Genomic DNA, 25,828 nt, shown 5'->3' with positions numbered 1-25,828 from the left:
GCAATAAATAAATAAATAAATAAATAAATAAATGAGAAGGTTGGGGAGGCCACAGTCATGGAGGGAGAACGCCCAAAGATTATGAGAAATTTCACAGGCTGCTGCACAGCATTTGGATATGCTTACTCTACAAACATCTCCCCAAACAGCAAAAGGCATCAGAGCATTGGCTCTGTCATCCTTTCTCACCTTTGCATCCCTGCCGTGTTTATTTCCTCTCCAGAAATGAATTTCAGAAAGAAAACAAAACCTAGTGTGAGCACCGGACACAAACCCCTACTGTTCCCAGATTCCTTGCCTTACCCTGGAGCAAAGCTGCCTAATGCACCTCCCGGCCTTGCTATGCTGGTGATGGACTATGAGAATAGTCACACCATCAGGGAGCAACTCCGGGGACTCCCACAGCCAAGCCCGGTGACGTCACACATCCCTGTAAGGCCAGGACAGGTGACAGAGCAGAAGAGCTCACGTGGTCACTCCTTCTCTTCTTTACCTACCGAGAAGCAGAGACCACATCCTAGCTAGTTCGCCCTGAGATTCCCAGAGAGAGGAGAACTGGCCAAGTCTCAAAACGGCCAGCCCTCCAAGATGGCCCACGTCTCTCAAGCAATAGGCAACAGGGAACCACGCAGGCAAGCCCCCATCATCATCTTCAGCTTTTTGTGCATCCCCTAGGATGACAGTGGACCCCAGGGACCCCTGAGCTTCTCCTTACGGTTCTGTAGATAGCACTTGGTTGTGCTCATAAAATAAGGATCTGCATTACTCTCTTTTTTTTTTTTTTTCCACTCTTAAATCTGATTTCTGGTGCTTTCCTAACTAACTCACGAACCTACGACTGTTTGTGAATATGCTGGCTTCAGATAGATCTGCATTTTCGACTTTGGCTGCCAGGAAAATTCCACACTCCCAACTCTGGCTGCCAGTCTGTGTTGTTATTCTGTCAAATCTGAGCAAGGTTTAAGGCACTGGGGAACTGGCGAGGTGAGAAGCACTTTGACCATGACATTTTCCTATGGCCTTTGATCTCTGTTTCTCAAGCTTCACCAAAATGTAATGGAACAGAAAGAAACAGAGAGAAAAAAAATCTCTCCCTTTAAAAAATCACGTCATTGTAAAAACTTTAAAAAATAACCGTATTAATATTTCATCTGCTTTAGAAACTCTGAAAGAGAAATATGCCAGTAAAAGACCAGAATGAGAAAAAAATAATAAACAGCAGAGAAATGTTTCAAATGTCTACCTCATCTACTGTGGAAACATCATAGTATTTTCAGAAAATAATTGTCATGAAGATACTAGAATGTGAAGACCATGGTGGGGGAGGGTTCAATTTTCTATAGCTCACATGTCCCCGTATAGGGAAAATTTACATTTAACTGCTTTCTTTTCAAATTTTTTTTTTAACATTTTATTTATTTTTGAGACAGGGAGAGACAGAGCATGAACAGGGGAGGGTCAGAGAGAGGGAGACACAGAAACTGAAACAGGCTCCAGGCTCTGAGCTGTCAGCACAGAGCCCGACGCGGGGCTGGAACTCACGGACCGCGAGATCATGACCTGAGCCAAAGTCGGCCGCTTAACCGACTGAGCCACCCAGGCGCCCCTTAACTGCTTTCTGAACGGAAAAATAAATAAATAACAGGCTAGTCGGAGTAATATCTTGTCTGTTCAATAACCTATGGTTATAGTCACAAATCATGGAGATAACATGATCCCCAACATAACCCCACCATTGTGAAAACAAAACTATAATGGTCAAATCAACTTTTTCTTTATTCACCTAAATTCTGGCCTCCTGCTCACACAGTAGTACACTGGGGGACCCGTGACTGCTATAATGTGTTTATTTCTTTATTTGAAATTTAACTGAAGAAGTAATGAGACTATGGTAAAATGACATCCCGACTGCTGTAGTGCAAGAATAAAAATGAGAATTTACCCCACTCTCTTATCTTATGTACAAAAATACTGCCCACCAACGAGCCTTGAACATGCAGGAATATAGATCAGCAATTATCCTCCCTTGTGACCCCAACAGAGGCTGCCCTCGCCTCCTTCCCTGGGCCTAGCAGCGGGAGTCTTCTCTCCCTCACTGGTCATCTCCTTGTCTGCCCCTTCAGGCAGCTCCAGGAAAGCTTGGACCTTAAGGCTCCCACCGACACCACCTAAGATAGTGGCTGGCACATCAGATTGGCAGACCGGTTCAATAAGCACCCGTGACTGAGTGGCTGAACTTGAGAGCATCTGAGAAAGGAAATGGAGTGTATGATCTCACTCTTTCGTGATGCATTCAACCAGCTTCACTTTCTGCCACGTGCTCTTGGTCTAGTTCAATGTCAAGAGCGTGCCTGATCAGATTCATTTTTGTGGGTTGGTTGTCTTCTGCATGATTCCAAAAGTCAACACAAGATAAACAGATCCATGCAGAAGGAGCCATTCCTATGCCTACTCCCAACCCTTACGTATCCGGTTGACTGCTACAGATCCCATTTCTATTTATGTCTTGTTTATCTTTCCAGTTTTTCTCTATGCAAATATAAGTAAATTCCCCTATATCTCCACCTTTCTTACATAAAGGTAGCACAGTCTATACGCTGGCCTCCACCTTGTTTCTTTCACATGGCAATGTACCTGGACATCATTCCACATCAGGACATACGTCATCGCTCTCTTCTAACAACCACACAGCATCCGCTGCACACATACACCACCCTTCAGCCCCTCCCTTATAGACGGACGTACATCTGGTGGCTTCTGGTGTTCTGGTGTTACACACAAAGCTTCAACGCTAACCTTGTACAAGTGTCATCTCAGTACACGTGCAGCGGTGTGTGTGTAGGAAAGACTCCCGGAACAGGACATCTGTAATGTTTAACACACCGTAGGGTTGTTGAAAAAAATGTTGTTAGGTGCTATGAAGAGGTGGTGATACCTTAAATGTATGCATGTGCTACAGACCATTAGAATTTTTTGCATTCTTGTCAAGGGGACTGCTAACCTAATTCTTCACTTTCATAAAACACAGACCCTTTTCAATTTTAAATCAATGCAGCATCCCCATTGGTGGCTGGAGTTCAGTTTCCATGTTCTACTTCCATCCATCAATTTTCTAGGCTAAAAGATTTTCCCTCTAGTAATCTATTAGAGGAAAACAGGCCCTCTGAAAAAGCCTTGAAAGCCTAGTTAATATGGGTGGAATTAAATTTTTATAAGAGTATTCAGGGATTCTAAATCAGCAGCAAATGGTTTATTTTCATCACAATACCCAAAATGACATGGAAAGAAAAACATAAATGAATATTTAAGAATCTTATTCATTCTAATGCAGGGGACCCCCCATAAGTAGTTGATATTCTCAAGAGTTTTTAGTAATCCATGGCTTTTTTCACAATGACAATCTAAAATTAGAGAATGATGCGTACTTGCAGAATTAATGAAAAGGTCCTTTTCCCACTCCTTCTAGAGAAGCCACAAGGAAACAGCATACTTTCACATGAGAATCTCGGCTCCCAGGAAATTGACTCTGTGGCTTAGAATATTTATTATAGTCAAGGAACACAAAAAGCAATGATGTGCTTTTGTTCCAGGACATACTTTACAAGACTATGCTCCTTTGTTTGTATATGTAGTTTTGTATGATCCCTTTAATATACTCTAAAACCATGTGTCATGGAAAATAGGATATCCTCTCTATGTGCGTGAATATAAACCAGTTCTAGGGACAGTTAGTTACCTTAATCAATAACTCCTACCCCGTCCACCAAAGATATGCACAAGAATGTTTTTAGCTGCCTTATTCACTACAGCCCCAAGCTGGAAGTGATCAAACATCTACCAGGTGTAGAACAGCTATCTACATTTCATACAATGGAATACTACACAGCAGTGAAAGAAAATGAGCAATTTACACAGCATGAAGGAATCTCACAAAACTTAAGTAGGATTCCATGCATATGGAATTCAAATCAGGAAAAACTAATTTATGGTGACAGTGGTCAGAGGAGTGATTACCTTGGAGAAGGAGGGGCATTCTTCTCACTGGGGAAAAAGGATACCAGGGAGCCTTGGAGGGTTCTGGAAACATTCTACATCTTGATCTAGGTGGTCCTTACAGGGGCTTAAAAATTCTGAGATTTGTTATTTTTACTATAGGTAAATTATATCTCAGCATCCTGAGCGGATCAGCTAGCATCCAGACCAAACAGTCCTCACTCCAAAAGTGCCCCACTAGAACCCCTTCTGTTACGTATATTTGAGTAAGATCAGATGCGCTACTAACTAGAAGAATGAATGTGAGGAACGATTTTTTTTTCCTTGATGAAATCGGTGATTTGTTAATTAGCGTGATGCGCATCAAGAACGGGGTAAAATAGTTTAGACAGTCTCTATCCTTGAATAGATAGGGTATAAGGCTCCATCCGACAAGGCCCTTAGCCTGTATCCTTAGACTTGATCCCAAATGGTCCAGCCACTGGTTTCATCCCACCACCCTTCATCCCAAGTGGTGTTCAGAGCACCTAACAGGACACAGAGCTGGGACTTCAGGTGACAGAACAGGACATACGGACTAGACTCTGCCTGATTGCTAATACCCATTTGTTTCAGGGTCCAATGTCAAATTGGTTCTGAAACTTGCTTTCATTATAACCTGCTTGTGAGGCTGTAAGAGAACAGCTCATCCCCCCTCACCTACAACGTGCTGGTGGCTACCATTCCCAAACAACACCAGAGTATGACTGACCAGTCTGGTGTGGTCCCGTCCTCAATAAGTCTGGAGACTGTTACGGCATGAAAATGTGCAGACATATGTGGCGGAGGGGGACGTGTTTCCTTACAAACCAGCGGTGAGAAAAGCTGGATAAATGGGTATATGACAGCACAGCAATGCCCAGAGAAAAGCCAACCAGAAGGGAGGCAGGGAGAGGTTTCCAGCAGCACCCAAGACTTGTACAGAGATAGAGGAGATATGATCAGATTTGTGAATGACCCGAAATTAAACTAGATGAAAGACTCAGAATTCTAAAAGGTCATGACAGGCTAAGTTGGTGAACTAGATCTAACAAGATTAAATATACAACTGGGTGCACAAAAACTAACAACTCAGGACAAAAGAGGCACGGCTCAATAATAAAATGCACTACAGTCATACATTTAAAACTTTAGGGGTATTGAATAACAAATTCAGGTTCCAAACGAGTTAGATATATTTTGTGGTCACCAAAAACGTAATGTATATATTGTATTTCTGAAAAAAAAAAGTTTATTTTGAAAAGATGTAATGCCAATAGATATCTGTACATCAATGTTCATATCAGCATTAATCCCCAAACCCAAAAGGTGGAAACAACACAAGCGTCCATTAACAAATGAATGGATAAACAAAATGGGACATATCCACACAATGGGATATTATTCAGTCTTAAAAAGCAAAGAAATTCTGGGGCGCCTGGGTGGCTCAGTAGGTTAAGTGTCCAACTTCGGCTCAGGTCATGATCTCACAGTTCGTGGGTTCAAGTCCCGCATGGGGCTCCGTGCTGACAGCTCGGAGCCTGGACTCTGCTTCGGATTCTGTGTCTCCTTCTCTCTCTGCCCCTCCCCTGCTCATACTCTGTCTCTGTCTCTGTCTCTCTCTCTCAAAAATAAATAAACATTAAAAAATTAAAAAAAAAAAAAAAAAGGGAAAGAAATTCTGATGCCTGGTACATCATGGATCAACCTTGCAGACATCATGCTGAGCGAAATAAGCCAGTCACAGAAAGACAAGAACTGCATGATTCCACTTACGTGAGGTGCCTAGAGTAGTCTAATTCATAGACAGAAAGTACAGTGGTGGTTTCCCGGGGTGGTTAGTGGATGCAGTTCCAATTGGGAAAGATGAAATTGTCCTGGAGATAGACGGTGGTGGCCCACTGCGAATGTATTTAATGTCACTGAACTGCACACCTAAGTGGCTAAAATAGTAATGTTTTGTTACGTATGTTTTATTACAAATTTTTAAAGTCCATAAAATGTAATGCATTCTTCTGCTCCATTAATTTGAACGAAGGTTGTTGTCCTGCTCCATACGTGGCTCTCAGAACATACCCGACCACAAAGTACGGTTTCCATACCTTGTAAGAGGTACCTTATAAGGTACCTACCCAATCCATCTGCCTACCCAATCCACCTGCTCTAATGGCCCCTGGTTCCTCCTTGCCTATCACACCAACTTCTTGGGACCTGGATGGCTCATCTCCCTCCATGAGGGGACTGCTGGTCACTTGGGAAAGAGGGGGCTCCCAAAACAAGTGCTAGGGCAAGTCCCCAACGTCTCAGCCCTGGGACACAGGGGCAGAAGGCTGTCAGTCAGAGGAGCTGACTTCTGGGACACTCAGGACACCCTTCAGAGAAGCTTGGAATTCCTGTAGGTAATAAATATTTCAGAAAGCCTTGGCTCTCCAACCCACTTCCTCTCTGCTTCCTTCCCAACACACACACACACACACACACACACACACAGAGCCATCCTGAGTCTCCCAAATGCAAACAAGTGATTGGTGCATTCATTCATGCCACAAATATCCAGAGTTTGGGGGAAATTTTGAAGTTGAATTTTTTTTAAGATTTATCTATTCAGGGAGTGCATATCATATGAATGAAAGTATTTATTGAACAATACTATTATCAGAACTTGTCTCATCTCTCTCTCTCCTCTATTAATTAGTCTGTAGAGCCAAGACAGAGGGAAAGAGCCTACAAGGCACCCATGACAATTGGCCCCAAGAGGAAGCTAACTGTAAGGGGTGTCCCTTTGTCTGTGGCTGTAGCTCCCTGTGTCCCCTCTCGCACCCTCCTCCCCAGGGCAGGAAGAAGGGTTGCATGCTCAGCCCCTTCTCCCTCCATCCCTGGGAGCCTTCTGGAAGCACACCTACAGCTTCTCTCCCTCAGGCCTGGGGAGGAGGCCCGCAATGGGCACTGCCGCCTGATTTGCAGGTTCAGAATTAAGCTCTTTATCGGCACACACTGCAGCCAATTCCTCTTTGATCCACAAGAGTTCTCATTCTGGCCTCTACTTGCCTGACCCCTCAACCCTACCTCTCAACTGGTTGAGACCATCGGCCCTCAGAGCTCACACACATAACACAGTGGCCCCAGGGAAGTTTGGGGGGGGGGGTGCTAAGAAGCTGAGAAGTGGCTTCACCGGGACACCCACACAATGCAGAGAATGTGCCAACAGGCCAGTGACCCCTGACGCTGCAGCACCTGAGATCTGAGATGGGAGCTAGGCTCTCACTACGTGACTTTTTCACTCTTTTGTTCTGGAACAATGGGACTTTCCCTAGACAGGTAATCTGAGAGATCAGCATTTAGTCTCCCTGAATAAAACACGAGAGTCTCAGGTAACAAAACAAAAGGGAATCAGAAGGACGGCACAAGTCTTCCTCTTAACGGTAAACGGCATTATGAACATTTAGGGAGCACATCAAATGCAAGCCAGTCTGGGGCCGAAAACTCTGTCTCCCCTATGTAACCGGCATGAGGGCTGGGTCTGCCCAACCCAGTGTGACACACCCCTGACCGCCTCCAGTGATTCCATGGGCCAAATACTTTCCACATTTCCATCTGGTCATGCTGAGAGCCAAAGCTGGTGTCTATACATTGCGAATCCTCCTTCTCCAGGAACAAGAGAGAAATGAACCGAATCGGAGCAGCACTTGATTAAAGGTATTAAAACACGAACACTGAGCCTGGAGACCATTTAGTCAGTACCACCCCTCACCACCCCCCCCCCATATGAAGCGACTGTGATAACATAAATTCAGTGTATGACCTGACCATACCTGGGGAAACCTGAATGTGAACTGATGTTAGCAAATATTAAAGACGTATTATTAATTACATTAGTAATGGCAATGTTATTTTGGTTACATGGAGAAATTTCTTTTCTTCCTTTTTTCCTTCCTTTCTTTCCTGGGGGTCTGGGAGGGATGGAAAGCCTTATTCTAGGAGGCTAGATATCTTGACATTCCAAGATATCTTTTTTTTTTAATTGAGATATAACTGACCTATGACGCTAAGTTTACGGTGTACAATGTGTTGATTTGGTACACTTAGTTGCTGCAAAATGATCACCACCGTCCTGTCAGCTGACACCCTCACTGTGTCACATAATTACCCCTGCTTTATGTGCCGAGAACATTTATGACCTAGTCTCTCAGCAACTTTCAAGTACATAATATAGAGCATTCACTCTCATGACCATGCTGTGCGTTAGATTCCCCAGAACTTATTCATCTTCTAAGTGAAAGTTTGAGTCCTTTGACCAACATCTCCCCAATCCTCTCACCCCATGGCCCTGGGAACCACCACGCTACGCTCTGCTTCTGCAAGTTCGGTTTTTTTAGACTCCATGTGTAAGTCATATCCTACGTTACTTGTCTTTCTCTGTCTGACTTATCTCACTTAGCATAATGCCCTCGAGGTCCTTCCACATTGTTACAAACGGCAGGATTTCCTTCTTTCTCATGGCTGAATAATAAATACTCCATTGAGCATATATACCGCATCTTATATATCCAATCACATGTTGACAGACATTTAGGTTATTTCCATGTCTTGGTTACTGTGAAATTCTGCAATAAGAGATCTTTAATTTACTTCAAAATATCTTAGCACTATTTACAAATGGAGTGAACTGAATGAATGAATAAATGAATGAACAAACGAACGAATGAACAGCTGGTCTGACCCTGAGCACACACAGCTGGTTAATGGCGGGGCTGGTTAATAGTCAGGTGTCCGTCCCCTAATGCTCCACAAAAGATCATTTGCCATGTTTTATATCCTCTATACCAGAGGAGCTACTCAAGGGCTCTTGGGCTCTGCCCACTCAGCTTTCGAGGGGCTCCGTAGACTCCCGATGAATGTGGCAAACTGAACTTTCATGAAAAAAGTTGCTACGCTGGCTTTCTTCTCTGATCCAAATGACCAAGTCATGGCCAAATAGTCATTAAACATTGGCCTGGGCGGACATTTGTTCCTAGTTTCTAAGACCACATCACTGTACCAAGAAACTCGATTCTTTCATAATGTAATAATATGACCTAACAGAATTAGTGTATAATCATACATAATAACCATGAACTGCTTACTTACTAAGTTCCAGGGACTGTGGAGCGCCTGGGTGGCTCAGTCGGTTAAGCATCCGACTCTTGATTTCACTCAGGTCATGATCTCACTGTCATGAGATCAAGCTCCAAGTCAGGTATGGAGATTCTTAAGTGCTTAAGATTCATTCTCCCTCTCTCTCTCTCTCTCTCTCTCTGCCCCTCCCCTACATGCACACACACTCTCTCTCTCAAAAAAAAAAAAAAAAAAAGACCACATACCAGGGACTATTCTAAGCATTTGACAAGAGTGACCTCAGTTAATCACAACATCCAAAGAGATTATTGTCTCCATCATGTAGATGAAGTGAGTGGGGCACAGAGTTTAAGAAAACTGCCAAGCCCATAGAGCCCTGAGGGAGGCAGTCAGCATTTTGGATGATTCTGCCATACCCTGTCCTTATGGCCACATGCCATTTCCTCAGAGTCACAACTAATGTTTTTCACTGAGAGAAAAGGTCCAGGGGTAATTCCTTCTCACTGTTGTCTTTAAAAATACTACAGAAGAATAAAAACCAAAAGTAAAAGAGAAAAATAACATCTGCCCCAGAGGCAAAAAAAAAAAAAAAAAAAAAGTCTGATGTCAAAAAAATCTTTGACTGTGTTCTCCTCATGCAAAATTCAAATCATCTACATGCTGTCTAACTCTTTCCCCCAAACACACCTGGGCAAGAAATCCAGGTAGTTCTGTAATTTCTCATCTAGAAAACTATCTGGAGGCTGCCCAGGGGGCATCAGAGGCCTGAGGCTGCCCACTCAGCCTCTCCTCATGACAGGACAGAAAGCTGCCAGTCATTCCCTTTAAGGGCTCTGGGTGACCTTCTGCAGAAATGTCCGCACGCGCGTGCACACACACACACACACACACACACACACACACACACACACGAAATAAAGGAGAATGCAGTCAACCTTCCAGTATCTTCACTACTCTCGGTACTGACAACGACGTTGAATGAGACGATAACTTCTTTAATATTGTGCCATCAAAGCTAAAATAAGGCACAAGACCAAAACAACTCAGATTCAAACAACTGATCCCAGAAAAAGGGAGGTGTCTTAGGATGAAGTGGGGAAACGTCCTGTTGGGGTGGTGCTCAGCTCTGTTCCAAACCACCCCCCGCAACCCATCCATTCATCCAATTATCCCAACAGGAATAAATTCATTGCAGAAGCCAGAATTCTCAACAGACGCCAAAGTCAAACGAAGATACAGCATACATAAGACCCGAAGGCATGGAGGAAAGGAAGCCTAAAAACCAGATCAATGTGGACTGAGTGGTCTAAATCCAAAGGGTTCGGTGATTACTGGCATGGAGGTTGCCACACAGGACTTTGATTACAAGAAGAGAAAGGATTTATAACGTGGCTCTTATCCCTACTTGTAAAAGCTGAGGTTCCTCAGGGACAAGCAGGCGGAATGATAAAGGTAACAATGGAGGCAAAGAAGCCATATTTCCTACTGCAACAGAAATGAACACTGCTCTGTATGAAGGACAGGAGCCTCTCCCACAGAGGATCTTCCTTTCACTAGTTGAGAGTTTCTCGTTCCTCCCCCAAATTTATTATCGTTAAAATCAGGATTTGACATTCACCAACTGCCAACATCCCTATATCTGCTCTTATGGCTATACCATTAGTTCACCTCTGAACTGACTTTGAAAACGTTGTTCACTTCGTTCCAGAAAACAACAGGAAAGGCACGAAGACAAAGAAGGCAATTAAAAGTTATACCAACAATAAAATAAAGTGGTGCGAACACTTTCTGCAGTTGTCAAAGGCACAGTTCACGGCTTTTACGTTAAAAAGACTGGGAGTCTTTCTTCTTCTTGTTATTACTGCAGACAGGGCAGATGTGACAACTGTAAACAGCAAGCCAGGAAAAGAAAAGATCTTGGGACAGTCTCCTGTCTAAAAATGTGTGTGACATTGTAAGATGATGATACTTTAAATACCCAAAGGAAAAAGCTGTCAACCCTGCAGCCCAAGCCCATCTTCCCCTTTCTGGCCCAGGTTTCTGAGCTCCGCGTCTCACACTGCGGACAGCAAAGCGGACGTAGGAGCCAGCGGGATAACAGACGAAAGTAAGGTGAAGAAAGGAAGCTGAAACAAAAATGGCAGAATCGAAACTAGGGCTAACCAAACGGGAGTCGTGAAGAGTTCAAACCTCCAGGATGATTTCATTACAGAACTCACGTTACCTTATTTCAAAAATTCCCCTCCTTAAACTCTCTGAGACCAGGGAATGGATGCTTCCATGGTTGTTCTCACACCCAATCATGCAGGCACAACGTGTGGTTCCTGCCTCCATGAAGGCAATTACAAGACTATACGGTGACCAGGGGCGCCTGGGTGGCGCAGTCGGTTAAGCGTCCGACTTCAGCCAGGTCACGATCTCGCGGTCCGTGAGTTCGAGCCCCGCGTCGGGCTCTGGGCTGATGGCTCAGAGCCTGGAGCCTGTTTCCGATTCTGTGTCTCCCTCTCTCTCTGCCCCTCCCCCGTTCATGCTCTGTCTCTCTCTGTCCCAAAAATAAATAAACGTTGAAAAAAAAAAAATTAAAAAAAAAAAGACTATACGGTGACTACTAATTTCCATGCTTGTCTGCCCCCTCCCCTGCCATTGCAGGGCCCTCAAAACCGTGAGCAACAACATTTATCCATCTGTGTGTTTAATGGCAGCACCTGGCCCACAGTGGGCATCCGTCATCTCTGTCCCATAAATAGTGAACAGATCTTATAAACAGACAATTCCTGAGAAGACTTCCAGTTCATAAGTGCCCCTCCAACCGAAGCCAAAGTTTCACTATTGAGGGTTAATTTCTTTGGATCTGTTGTCCAGAGTCCTTAACAAAATAGATCTTTCTGAAAGGGGTGTCACTTTTTCTCAACTGCTGTGAGCTAATATATAAAGGGAGTAAAAGAAAATGGCTAACAATTGAAGGGAAGGATGAGAAAGGAGAGAAATACTGAAAGAGAAGACTAGGAAAGGAACTGAGAGAAAAAGGGAAGGTGGAAAGGAGGCAAAGAAATACCTCTCCTTCCTCAGAACTCAGCCTAGAATCTGCCATCACCACTTCCTCTCCCAGCAGAATCACGGGTGCTTGCTTCCAACTTGCTTCTCCTTGTAAATGAAATACAGGGAACAGATTTTCACTTTTCCCAAAATGCTCAACAATGGCTCAATGTTCCTTTTTGATCTTTTTTTTTTTTTTTTTAATGTTTATTTTTGAGAGAGACAAGTGAGCTCAAGTCGGGGAAGGGCGGAGACAGAGGGGACAGAAGATCCGAAGCAGGCTCTGTGCTGACAGCGCATAGCCTGATGCAGAGCTTGAACCCACAGAATGTGACTTCATGACCTAAGCCAAAGTCAGATGTTTAACCAACTGAGCCACCCAGGCACCCCCTTTTTTTCTTTTCCTTGTTAGAAAAGAAAACAAAAGAAGAGAAAAGCACTCCACGTATAAACTTCTACAATCTAAAAGGACAGAATGGCGGGGGGAGGGGTGCGCGGTGCGGTGGGGCCTGGCTGGCTCAGTCAGTGCAGCAAGCAACTCTTGATCTCCAGGTTCTGAGTTTGAACCCCACATTGGGTGTATAGATTACTTAAAAATAAAATCTTTAAAAATAAATAAATGAAAGAGCAGAATGATTAGACTTTACACAAATGAAAACCCTGACGGTCAATATTCAAGTTCTGGTGGGGCAAACACAAGGTGACTATGACCGGAAGGGCTTTGCAGGTCCAAATGAATTAAGCCATTAGGAAAATGAAGTTCCATTTTTGTATAATGTTTAAGGGGAACCAAAGTTTTAAGAAAGCGAACTCCTAGAATAACCCTTTGAGCCTATGGTTTAAATGGTATTGAGTTTTGGTCCATTCGAATTCATTTATAAGATCGGAAGAATTATTACTGCTGCAATTTTATTTCATCAAAGAGATTCTTTTTTAAATTTTTTTATGTTTTATTATATTTTTGAGAGAGACAGAGCACAAATGGGGAAGGGCCAGAGACAGAGACAGAGAGAGAGACACAGAATCCGAAGCAGGCTCCAGGCTCCAAGCTGTCGGCACAGAGCCTGATGCGGGGCTCAAACTCATGGATGGTGAGATCATGACCGGAGCCAAAGTCGGATGCTTAACTAAGCCACCCAGGAGCCCCTCAAAGAGATTCTTGTTCATAAATTTAAAAATAAATTTGGGATTTCCATTTTTTTTTTATCTTTGTGTGCAAGAAAATTCATTTTATACAATTTCCAATCCATTCTGTGCTCTGGAGACTTTACTGAGACAGACTTTTATCAAGTGCTTCTAGGTGATGGGAGGGTTTTAGTTACTGTCTTTGAGTAGGATATATAAAGTTTAGACTGGGGCTGGGGGAGGATTTTGGCTCTTGTCACACAAATTAAACAAACCAACAAAAAAAGCATATACATACATGTATCCAAAAGGGCTAAAAGAACTATCAACAGGGGCGCCTGGGTGGCTCAGTCGGTTGAGCGTCCGACTTCGGCTCAGGTCATGATCTCACACTCGAGCCCCGCGTCAGGCTCTGTGCTGACAGCTCGGAGCCTGGAGCCTGCTTCGGACTCTGTGTCTCCCTCTCTTTCTCTGCCTCTCCCCTGCTCATGCTCTGTCTCTGTCTCAAAAATAAACACAAATATTAAAAAATTAAAAAAAAAGAACTATCAACAATAGCCGAATTATGGAAAGAGCTCATATGCCCATCGACTGATGAATAAAGAAGATGTGGTTTATACATACAATGGATTACTACCTGGCGATCAAAAAGAATGAAATCTTGCCATTGGCAACAACGTGGATGGAAGTAGAGTATATTAGGCTAAGTGAAATAAGTCAGAGAAAGATAAATATCATATGATTTCCACTCATATGTGGAAATTAAGAAACACAACAGATGCACATAAGAAAGGGAAGGAAAAATAAGATAAAAACAGAGAGGGAGGCAAACCATGAGAGACTCTTAAATCTAGAGAACAAACTGAGGGGTGCTGGATGGGGGGTGGGGATGGGCATTAGGAGGGCACTTGTTGGGATAAGCACTGATATTGTATGTAAGTGATGAGTCACTAAAATCTACTCTTGAAACTATTACTATATGTTAACTAACTTGGATTTAAGTAAGATTTTTTTTAAATAGAAAAAAATAAATTCAATACAAAGTAGATACTCCTGGTGCTAAGGGCTATTAGACTAAGCTACAAATATATGGAAATGTTCAGCTGCAAAGAGTAAAAGTGCCCTCGGAAAAAAAGGGGGGGGGGCTGAAATATAACAAGAATGACAAGAGGGGGGAGAAAAACGTCAAGCAACCGATATACTAGTTTGTAAGTACCACGTGACCATAGAGCAGCTCTTCTGAGGAGCAGCAAGAGATTGAACCCCAGGCCAGGGCAGCCCCAGCTCCACGTGTCACCAGATTTAAATTTCTTTTTAATGTTTATTTATTTTTCAGACAGAGACAGAGCATGAGCGGGGGAGGGGCAGAGAGAGAGGGAGACACAGAATCCGAAGCAGGCTCCAGGCTCCGAGCTGTCAGCACAGAGCCTGACATGGGCTCAAACTCACAAACCGTGAGATCATGACCTGAGCCGAAGTCAGGCTCAGGCTTCACCTGAGTTTAATCGACTGAGCTACCCAGGCACCCCAACCTACCACCAGATTTAAAGAGACGCGCTAGAAAGCAACACAGATCAGGCCACCAAATTGTCTTTTTTTTTGAAATAAAATTTCATCAGCCTCTCTGGTGACAAAGACACAGCAGAATAAACAAAGTAAGTCCTTGCCCCTCTCAGGGCTTTGGGACCGTCAGGTTCCAGTGCAAACTGCTCAGAAGTCCAGCTCTGAGATGCTCACACTGACCAGGCTAATAGAATGGGGGGGGGGGGGGGCGGGGGGTGAAGAGAAAGCACCGGAAGAGCAAGCATCTACAGCTGTTAACACAACCAAGCCCTAAAATGCAGGCAAATAAAATGCACAATGTTTCTGTCCTATCAATCCAATCTCCATAGCTCAACTGAATGGTGAGAAAGCTTCCTGCAAACATAAAGGGATGTACATTTCACAGAATAATTTTGCAAACATGTGGCTCTCACTGTCTGGGCTCCAGTCAACACATGCACCATAGACAAACATGTTCAATAAATATTAAACCACAACAAGCAACCATTCTGATCTCTGCGATGCATACAGCGTTTTTAGCTGCAGAAAGCACCTGTCATAATAACTTCAAAAATGAATTGTGGAGAAGAAAAATCACTTTAGCTTGTGGTACACAGAACAATAGTCCTCAGACAGCCAGGCACTGGGACGGGGATAATAGCTCCTGGTAGACACAGACAAGAGTGCCTGACATCTGTCCTGCCCAGACTACCGCCTCCCACACATGGAGAGTGCATGGATCAGTTATAGTAACTGGGAGGGGAAGACAAGAAAGAATCCTGCAGCAGAAGGCTGAGATCTTGGGAAAATTCCGTGGAAAGCCAAAATCAAATAGAAGTATTATGCCTAAAAAAACCCCACAAACGATATAGTGCTATCCAAGGGTGTGGTTTGTATTTGGTGTCCAAAGGCAAGTTTTCTTTACTCATTGTTAAAGTCAAAACTGTTAACTATTCACTACCTGGTAGAATGGGACAAGGCAGGAAGGAAAGAGGTCCGCTTCATCTATGTTATGGAGACCAAATCGATCACATCTCTGCCACAATGCCTCAACCTTCAGAAGGAATGTTGAGAATTTTAAATCTGAAGGCTAATAATCCCTAGCATAACGCCAGAAATGTAGACCCGCTACCCCTGGGTGAGAGGTCCGCAATTGTAGGCCAATTTCATTAAAATGTTTAACTCTGAGGGGCGCCTAGGTGGCTCAGTCGGTTGAATGTCCAACTCTTGATTTCGGCTCAGGTCACGACCTCACAGTTTGTGCTGACAGTGCAGAGCCTGCTTGGGGATTCTCTGTCTCCCTCTCTCTCCGCCCCTCCCCCACTCATGCTCACTCCCTCTCTCTCTCTTCTCTCTCTCTCTCAAAATAAATATATAAATATTTTTTAAAATGTTTAACTCTCAGATGAGTAAAGTGAATAGAAAAGGGGTCACAGCAGACAGGAATGTGACCATAAGGAAAAGACATGCCCTCGTCATGGAATAACTTTGGCTTAAAAAACAAACTTTTCCAGGGGTGTCTGGTGGCTCAGGGGGGTTGAGTGTCCGACTACAGCTCAGGTCATGATCTCACAGTTTGTGAGTTCAAGCCCCATGCTGGGCTCTGCGCTGACAGCACAGAGCCTACTTGGGATTCTCTCTCTCTCTTTCTCTCTCTCTCTCTGTCCCTTCCCAGCTTGTGCACGTGCACTCTCTCTCTCTCAAAAATAAACTTAGAGGAAAAAACACAGGTTTTTCTTAGAAAAGCATGCCATTTAAGAAAGGAACTGAATTAACAGTTCAGGAATTATACCTTTTCGTCCTTCCAGGTCACACAGGACAACAGCCATACACAAAGTTTCATCGGGGCAGAGGACAAACAGGTCATTTACCCAATGTGAAGGAGGCACCAGAGGGAGACAGAAGACACCAGGAGTGGCTCAGAGCGAGGATTCTTTCCCCATGCAGATCCGAGAGCAGTGGTCCAAGAGAGAAGAGGATGAGGGGCATTGCTCAGAGCAAAGGGCCAACACCCACGGCCCCTGGAATGGCTCTGCGAAAAGCCAGGCACAGAGAGGGGTGTGTGGGAAAGAGGTCACACAGCAAGGACCAGACTCCTACCCTTGGCGGGAATCTGAGAATTTGGATTCGGAAAGCATTCCCACTGCTTAACTGATAAGACTGGCTCGCTGTGCCTATTTATGCAATCAGTGTGGTTCATGGCCAAGTAGAACAAAAAGGCAGAGAAAGGGAGAATTTACTCACTCTGCTGGGAGAGCAAGCTGGGACACCGGCCTTCTCCTCAGACTGAGACACACAGCTTCGGCTCTCCTGGCTCACAGGTCTTCAGACTGGAATTACGCTGGCCTCCTGATGGCAGATTATGGGGCTTCTCGGTCTCCATAACAACATGAGCCAATTCTTTATCCCCAATCCCTATCCATCCATCCATCCATCCATCCATCCATCCATCCATCCACCCACCCATCTCCTATTGGTTCTGTTTCTCTGGAAAATCCTGACACAAGACTATTACTTAATAGGTTTGAGAATATCACAAGGAATTTTTCAACTTTTCAATTATGGGTGGAGATTTGTTAATTCAGGATCTGTTTTGTAGTCCTCGGGCAATCACCTGTTGGAGACTATTATCCCTAAAGCCACCAGCTAATTCCGGGCCAGTAGTGAAGGCTCACAATGGATGAGAAGAACAGACTGGAAAATATAAGCCAGCACCCAGCCTACTTCATAACTTTGACTGGATCCAGGCCTACTCCTGGCCCCTGATAACTACAACAGTGGCCATCTACTGGGCACCCATGATCTGGGCTCAGTGCCAGACCCTTCTCACATATCACTGCAAAACCTCAAATCCTAAAGGACTCTCCCATTTTTGCAGATCAGACTCAGAAAGGCCAAGCAACCGGTCAGAAGTCACCAATCACGGTGGTGTGTCTGATTCCAAAGCCCACACACCCTATACCACCTTCCTGTATCCAGCTATGATTTGAGAAATACCCCAACAGACTTGGGGTTTTATTTAGTCTTTGGAAGAGAACAAAATTTAGGGCTAGTTATTCAAGGTAAGAAACCAAAAGAGAAAAGAGAGTTTTCCTCTGTTGGCAGATACAAAAATATCCAGTATTACTCTAGACCTTTGGAAATACTAAGAAGAATGGCCCCGAGAAGAATGGCCCTGGGCCAGGTCAGACCCTCAAGGACCTAAGGTAAAGTTGCTGAAATTCATGGCCCCACTGACCCCGAGACAGACAACCTAAGTGTCTCGTTCTGTTCAAGTTGAAGGGGAAAAAAAAAAAAAAAACTATACTATGCCTGCAAAGGCTTCCACAATGGAAAAAAAAGGGTTTTGCTGAACATCAACTTCCCTTCTGGGATTCTGGAATGTTGATAAATGCCAGGCAGAGGGTGCCCACATGATCAGCCCCCAGTAAAAACTCTGGCCACTGAGTCTCTAACAAGCTCCTCTGTGGACACCACTCCACCCATATTGTCACAACCCACTGCTGTAGGTATGGAGGCTGCGGAGTCCCAGAGTCTGCTGTCTGCAAGCTGCGGGACCAGGAAAGCCGATAGTGTGATTCAATCTGAGTCCGAAAGCTCAAGAACCGGGAGCTCCAACGTCCAAGGCCAGGAGACGACAGACATCCCAGCTCAAGAAGAGAGAGGCCAAATTCACCTTTTGCTGCCTTGTTCCATTTGGGCTCGCAGGATTAAAAGAGGCCATCCACAGGAGGACAGTCTGTGTTTACTGTCTACTAGTTCAAGTGCCAATTTCTTCCAGAGACACCCTCACAGACACACCCAGAAATAATGTTTTACCAACTATCTGGGCATCCCTTAGCCCAATCTACCTGACACATATAATCACCTATCATAATAGATGACTGCTGCTAAGACTCTCTGAAGACAGATCTTGTTTTCCTTTCTTTTCCGTGGTTTCCATTCAGCTAATATGCACTAAGTTCTGACTTTCTGGATAGCCACATGCACAGCATTTGGGGATGATACCGAATGTCCCAGGTGAAACTTGGAAAAGCATTCTAAAATTCCATGCATTAGAATGATCAGATTCTCATTCTGTTGGCCCAACTTCATCCTTCTGTTGACTAAATCACTAAGCAAAATTGGGGGAGAAGACCATAAGAAAGCCCAGGCTATTTTGTTTGAAAAAGCAAATATTATCAAACTCCTAAGAACCCAAAGGCACTAATTCAAAAGAATATATGTACTCCTGTGTTTCCAGCAGCACTATTTACAATAGTCAATCCATGGAGACAGCCTAAGTGACTGATGAATACATAAAGAAGATGTGATCTGGGGCGCCTGGGTGGCTCAGTCAGTTAAGCGTCCGACTTCAGCTCAGGTCATGATCTCGCAGTCCGTGAGTTTGAGCCCTGTGTCGGGCTCTGTGCTGACCGCTCAGAGCCTGGAGCCTGTTTCGGTTTCTGTGTCTCCCTCTCTCTCTGACCCTCCCCCATTCATGCTCTGTCTCTGTCTCAAAAATAAATGTTAAAAAAAATTTTTTTTAAAAAGATGTGATTTATACACACACATACACACACACACACACACTGAAATATTACTCAGCCATAAAAAAGAGTGAAATCTTGCCATCTGCAACAACATGAATGGAACTACAGAGTACAATGCTAAGTGAAACAAGTCAGAGAAAAACAAATACCATATAATATCACTTACACGCAGAATTTAAGAAACAAAAAAAATGGGCAAAGGGAAAAAAGAGAGAGAGGCAAACCAAAAACACTCTTACCACAGAGAACAAACTGATGGTTACTAGAGGAGAAGTGGGTGATGGGGATTATTAAGAGTACACTTATCATGACGAGCACTGAGTCATGTATAGAACTGTTGAATCACCGTATTGTACACCTGAAACCAACATAATAACACTGTGTTTATTATACTGGAATGAAAAATTTCTAAATAAAATAAAAAGTGAAAAAAACATAAATACATAAATAAAATAATGAATAATCAAACCTTTCGATCTGCAAATAAAAAATGCTATGCACCTGGAGAGGGAAATGAGGGCAGAAAGAAAAATCTAGTGTTGGTAATTAAATCCTGTGGTCTGCAGAAGGGCACTTGGTAATAATGAGATGAGAACAATCAGCGAATCTCCAGCAAATGGTTTAGGCATAAATGTAGCTGAGAAGAGAGAAGGTTTTCAGCTGAGAGACTAGGGGATCTCCGTGCCCTTCCTCCCTCAGTCTCTAAAAAAACAGTATAAACAGGGTCATTCTGAGGTTGGCAGACATGAAATCTGACCCAGCACCTGGTGTGTGGTTTGTCAGTTTTTCCCTGGTAAGATGATGTAATTCATGCCACACCGGTCCCCAGGCTCAGAATGCATCTGGGCACAGTCTGTGGTTCTTTTCAGTTAACTAGTGACATAGTTCAGAGATTGTTAAATCACTGTGGAACATGTGTATTTACTTTAATTCTGTGGACCTTGTACAAGACTCTCAGGGAAAAAAAAAAAACAGTTGGGCTGTAAGAAATTGCAAAGGTCTTCAAATCCTCAACAGAAGCAAGGAGGTTATAAATCTTAAAATGTAATATAGAAAAATGGATAATAGCTATGACTTGTAACTTTCCTAGCTAATCCTTCAGGAACTGGGGGGGGGGGGGTGGGGAGAAGAAAAGTCAGACATGGCCACACAGGCAAGATGAGAGTCCTGTAAAGCATGGACATGTCCCCGCCCCCATCCCCCAACCTCCCCTGGAGTAAGAGAGAGCACGCTCATTCCACCAGCGGTCACTTGGCCGCTTCACACTAGTCAGGCTGGCGCTCTGAACAACCACACTAGTCTTTCTGGATATCAGAGAATCTTTTAAACAAATCATTCCTTGGGGAAGTGGGAGGGTCATTTATTACATCTTGGTAGTGTATGTGATTACTCGGTTCTCTTGCAGGTGTCTGAGAACCAGTGCTGCACCCACTCAGTCTCTTGGTGTCCATTTATCTGCTCTCCCCCAGTTACTGAGTGATCAGAACCTCGGATTCATCCAGACCCAACTGCCTCCCTAGTTCCCTCTAGCAACTGAACCACCTCGTAATCGGTGTGAATGAGCTCAGAGTGGGGCTCAGTTTCCCCTCCCGCTCTCACTAAGCAGAGATGACAGTACTCCTGTGAAAAACAGTTCCCGCCTCCATACGCAGGTGACACATGGGTTTGATCAACTTGGCCACAAACCGCCTTTAACATTTTGGTTTATTGTTTTAATTTTCTTCTTCCTTTCTCTACTCCAACAATAAGGCAATAAGAGCAAGGTGGGGAAAACATAAGGAAATGAGGCAAATCTCCCGATTTGTTATTCAAAACACAATAAAAACACTGAAACATACTAATCACATCTCTGCGTAAAAGACATGCAGATTCTAGCTCCAGCTCGGTCCCGAAGGAAGCACGGGGTCCTCACAGGCTGGACAAGCCTCAGGTCTCAGTCTCTTCATTGGCAAAATCCACGATGTAAGGCCTCATTCTCAGACGACAGCACATGGCCCGTATGCAGGATGAGGGGAAGGTTGTGTAATTAACTCCAATGGCCTAGGGTAAAGCTCATTTGATTTAGTGAAAGCTGGAGGGCACTGATCTCTTTCACCCTTGTCAGAAGCAAAAGTTCGGGCCGCAGGGCACTGTCCTCCTACAACCTTGGCATTAGCCACCCGCCAGCAGGGGTGAGTGCCCTAAGGCGGTTTCTTCTCTCCAACAGCCCTGGACGGCTCCCCTCTGGTGTTTATCTATCACAGGGCTTTGCTGAGCCATGCCTCTTTCACAGGAATACAGAGGTCAACATCAGCTTATCCCATCCACGCACTCACAAATTCCCCAAGAGCAGGATCCCAAGTGATCAGGGTTTTCGATGATTATCCTGGCTGCTGCCTTCTACCCAAGAGAGAGTGTGTGTCTTCATCATTATGCATGGCAGCGAAAATGAGGCCAGAAAGTCAGAGGTTGGGAAAAACAAGAGGAGAGAACAAGGAGGATAGAATGTGGGAGACAAAACAAAAGAAGCGGCTGACCGGCAGTTATGTAAGGGACGCCCACAATTGGGGGGGGGGGGCGCCTGTTCTTCTAAGAGCCACATTTGCTCAGCCCTGTGGCCCACAGGCTACTAAACCAGTACATTAAATTACATTAATAGGAACCGGCACACAAGCACAGCCCAGGGATTCCCCAGAAGCGGAGCCCCAGGAGGAGCATGGCTTCAGGCGTTCTCTCTGCCCTGGCCGCACAGAGGCACCTTCCGCAGCCCCTGTGCCAAGGGTGGGCATAGCTGTGTAGGGTCACAGAGGTTACAGGAGAGACGATGGGGCGGGAGAGGGGCCGAGGGGCCATCCTGACCTTCAGAGGTCAGGAAAGAAGTCCCTGACCGGTGACAGGTTAACTGCTAGCTGAACGATGAGAAGAAGCCAGCCCAGCAGAGAAAGAAGGTGGGGAGGTGGAGGCAGAGGCAGAAAGGAGGAAGCAGGGGCAGAAGGCAAGGTGGGAAGGTCCTGGGGAGCTCAGGGTGACTGCGGGGAAGTGAGAAGCACACAGAGGCCCCCACATCTGGCCTCTGGGCCCAGGCAAGGGAGCTGAGGCATACCCCGCCTATGGCAGGAAGGTGATGTGGGCACAGGATGCCCAAATCCACCTGCCCTTTCCCAGGACTGCACTGGCTCCTGTGGAGAGGTCGAACTGAGAGGGAGCAAAATGAGAAGGAAGAAGCCACTAGAAAGCCACTGCATCTGGCAGGAGAGGGAGACAGTGCCTCGGTCTAGGGCGGTGTGGAGATGCAGGGGTGTGGACACCTTGAGGGATGACACAAGGCAGGATTTTGAAGGTGGGATAAGGAAAGAAACCCTGGTGAGAAGAGACTGTGAGGCAAGCATCTTCAACAGGTATGTATCTGCAGCAGGTCAGGCCCGATCCAGCACTTTCTTGTCAAGGAAAGGTAAGTTCCACGAAGCTAGAAAATTATTTACAGTCCTACGACATTTCCCGCAGAGTAAAAGGGCTGAAATCAAATGAAAGAGAACAGTTTTGGCCTCCAGGATGGCCAGGGGGAGGACTCATCAGGGCTGGTTATTCCCTGCCCTCTCAGATCCATCTTGCACCCTCCTATGTCCTGCTCTGTGTCCCGGAGGCCGAGCTGCTGACAGAATCACCCCGGCCCTCTGGCTTTGGGCTGGCCAGTGGGGGCCCCATCAGAAGAGCAGAGAGGCCAAGAGACAGATCAGGGTATTTCCTCCCTGTTCCCTCCATGTTTCAGTCTCGGGTTCCAGCAATGGCTGTGTCCCCAAGCCACAGTTCGCTCTGGCACCATTTCCCGTGGCTCACTGGACCCCTCTCTCTTGTGCCCAGGGATGGCACTAGTCCTGGGTGCCCAAACGGCTATTGCTGATATCTTTCACCCTGCCTGCACTTCTGTCGTTAGCCCCTCTAGTAAATTCTCGTCACTGGAACCGTCTGGAGTGAGTTCCCTGTCCTGCCGGGACCCCGTATGAAACACCGGGGCTGTCCAGCTGTCTTGAAAACCCTCTACGGCAAAAACACAGCAGCCCAGCAAGCAACGGGGGGTGCCTTTCTGGTGACAGGGGGCTGACTCTATATCCGGTGCAACTATTCCTGAGCTCACAAATGTCTCATTAAAGAGGAATCGTTGTGCTCAAAATAACAGCTGATCACAAACGGTGTGCTGCAAGGGAAATTGTAAAATAATACCAGGACCAGCTAAAGTTAGCTGAAGAGGCGACACATACCTGGCCTGGCCTGTTCTCCCGCACCATCACCGTGAGCCTGAATTATTCAACAGCAGGATGAGAATTTTCTGATCTGTATCCCCAGTGTTTCCAGGGACACAATCAAAACTGTTCCCAGTTCAGGGTTTTAAAGGCTTCCTTTCACCACATAGGAGTCCGGATGGCTGAGACATTACAGTTTCTTAATTGGGTGGAATCCTACTTTAATCCTGCCTTTTTCTTCAGTGGTGAAACAGTATTTATCAAGGTTTGTTGATACTGGCGGGCGCTGGGCAAACCTGAAGAGAGAGCAAGGACCAACATATAGCCCTTGGCCCTCAAGGAGATGAGAATCCAGCCGCGGGGAGGACGAAGCACGCACAATTAAAGGCAAAGCGATAGGCTGTGCACAGGGCTGAGTGCAGGTGCTGGGGGAGCACAAAGGAGGGGGCATCCTGTGTAGGGGGCAGGACAGGACAGGGGGTGGGGGTTCCTGGAAGAAATGAAATCTGAGCAGAGGCCAAGGGGAAGTGCGGGGGCCAGCCGGGAGATGGGGGAGGGGATCAGACTCCAGGCAGACGGAACGACATATGTAAAGGCTAGAGGTGGAAGATAGCACCCAGCATAGCTCTAGGAGTTCAGCACAGCTGACGGGAGAATGTGACCAGGACAGAGGCGAGGAGGCTGGGGGTGGGTGGCACCTCTCAAAAGACCTTATAAAGTTGGGAGACCATACAGTTTATCATCCAAACGGGGGACGTGAAGAAAGACATGTCCGCACTGGGAAAGAAGACAGAGCAGACAGTCAGTCCACGCACATCACTTTGTGGGCAGTGGGATGTCCCTGTTGGGGCTGGAGTAGAGGAGTAACCATCAGATCCGTGCTTCGGGAAAGTCACTTCGAGCCCCTCGTGGACGATAAGCCGGAGAGGAGCCAAAACCGAAGAAGGAGACAGCGAGCAGGGAAGATGTTATTGGAGAAATTCAGGAAAGAGATGCTGAGGATTCCCTGCATATGGGAAGTGGCGGTGAGTCACTGTTAACAGATAAATTCAAGAGGCTGAAATTGAACTTGATGATGAGGGACAAGTGACTGGAAATTGGGGCTGGGAGGGGAGATGAGAGGTAGAAGAAGGAGTGCAAATTTTAACTGGATGCCAGGCAGGGGCAGGTAGAGGAGGATGTTGTCCCCGGGGAGATGAGAGATGAAGGAACCTTGTGGGACGGCAGAGGGATGGAGGGAGAGTGTGCTTGAGATATCATCATTTAGGAACATCCAGGGAGCCGCTGGATATAGGGGAAACGTTTGGCTCAGGAAGGAGACCAGGGCTGGAAACCGGGACATGGGACTTAGTTAGCAGCATTCGTGTGATAATGAAAATGTCCCTGGAGCAGGTGGCAGTGACCTGGAGAAGTCCCCATGGAGGACAGGGATACAGGCTGCAGCGAGTACAGAAGTGAGGGGATGAAGAAGCAAACCGGGCAAGACATGTGGCCTTGGAGGGTGTCATCCAATTGGGGCTGGGGACACTGAACAAGACAGATCAAGACTTTGCACAGGAAGGTACTAGACATATGTGAATAGACACAAATGTCATAACAGACATATAAAGTCACAGCAAAGCCCTTTCTAAATTCAAATATGCACCATTCAGGGTCTTTTTCTTGATTTTGGCTCCACCGAAACCTACCCCTAAAATAACCAAATTAGTCAGGATAAAACGTTCATGCCTGTCTGAACAAATCTGCAGGGAAAGGTCTCCTATCCAAATCTGGGACATGCAAGCTACCATTTTGAGCTGGCTTCAATCTAATTGGCAAGAGGAAGACTAAAATTCTGCCACGGACACTTCCAGACAAACAGGGGTGCTGTGCACCTGGGTATTCATGCCAGAACATCTCGCTCAGTGGCCAGACGTAACAGAGTTTGTCACAGGTAGAATTTCAGGGGGCTTTTTTTTTTGATACAATTAAGTGGTCGCACATAATATTAGATGAGGTGCATGGGTAGTACAAGAGGAAATTCTCAAGTGCCTAGAAGTACAAGGAAAGCACATAAATCCCCCTTTCCTCCATTGTTCTGAACCATAAACTCACCCTTCCTTTCTAGATATATAGAGCTCCATGTACATAAGCAACATCCCCCTCAAAAGAAACAGATAAGACTGTGTAAATTTTGACAAACAAAATCATTACATACATGTACGTATATATGCTTTCCTAAAGAAAGCTCAGACTGGGAAAACAGAA

At 45.3% G+C, this 25,828-nt stretch overlaps 1 protein-coding gene and 1 non-coding gene across 4 annotated transcripts in view; both read right to left on the bottom strand.

Moving 5' to 3' along the window:
- Positions 1-25,828, bottom strand: part of CAMK1D (calcium/calmodulin dependent protein kinase ID) — a 438,187-nt gene that overhangs the window by 353,550 nt on the left and 58,809 nt on the right. The window lies entirely within an intron of this gene.
- On the bottom strand, positions 2,897-3,026 carry LOC123592339. The gene has a single exon (XR_006709727.1). It is a non-coding gene; the product is annotated as a U6atac minor spliceosomal RNA (small nuclear RNA).

This window comes from Leopardus geoffroyi, chromosome B4, assembly GCF_018350155.1.
Source record: "Leopardus geoffroyi isolate Oge1 chromosome B4, O.geoffroyi_Oge1_pat1.0, whole genome shotgun sequence".
In the NCBI taxonomy this organism is placed as follows: domain Eukaryota; kingdom Metazoa; phylum Chordata; class Mammalia; order Carnivora; family Felidae; genus Leopardus; species Leopardus geoffroyi.
Note: the sequence above shows the minus strand (reverse complement) of the source record. Positions and strands in the feature narration are given on the sequence as shown.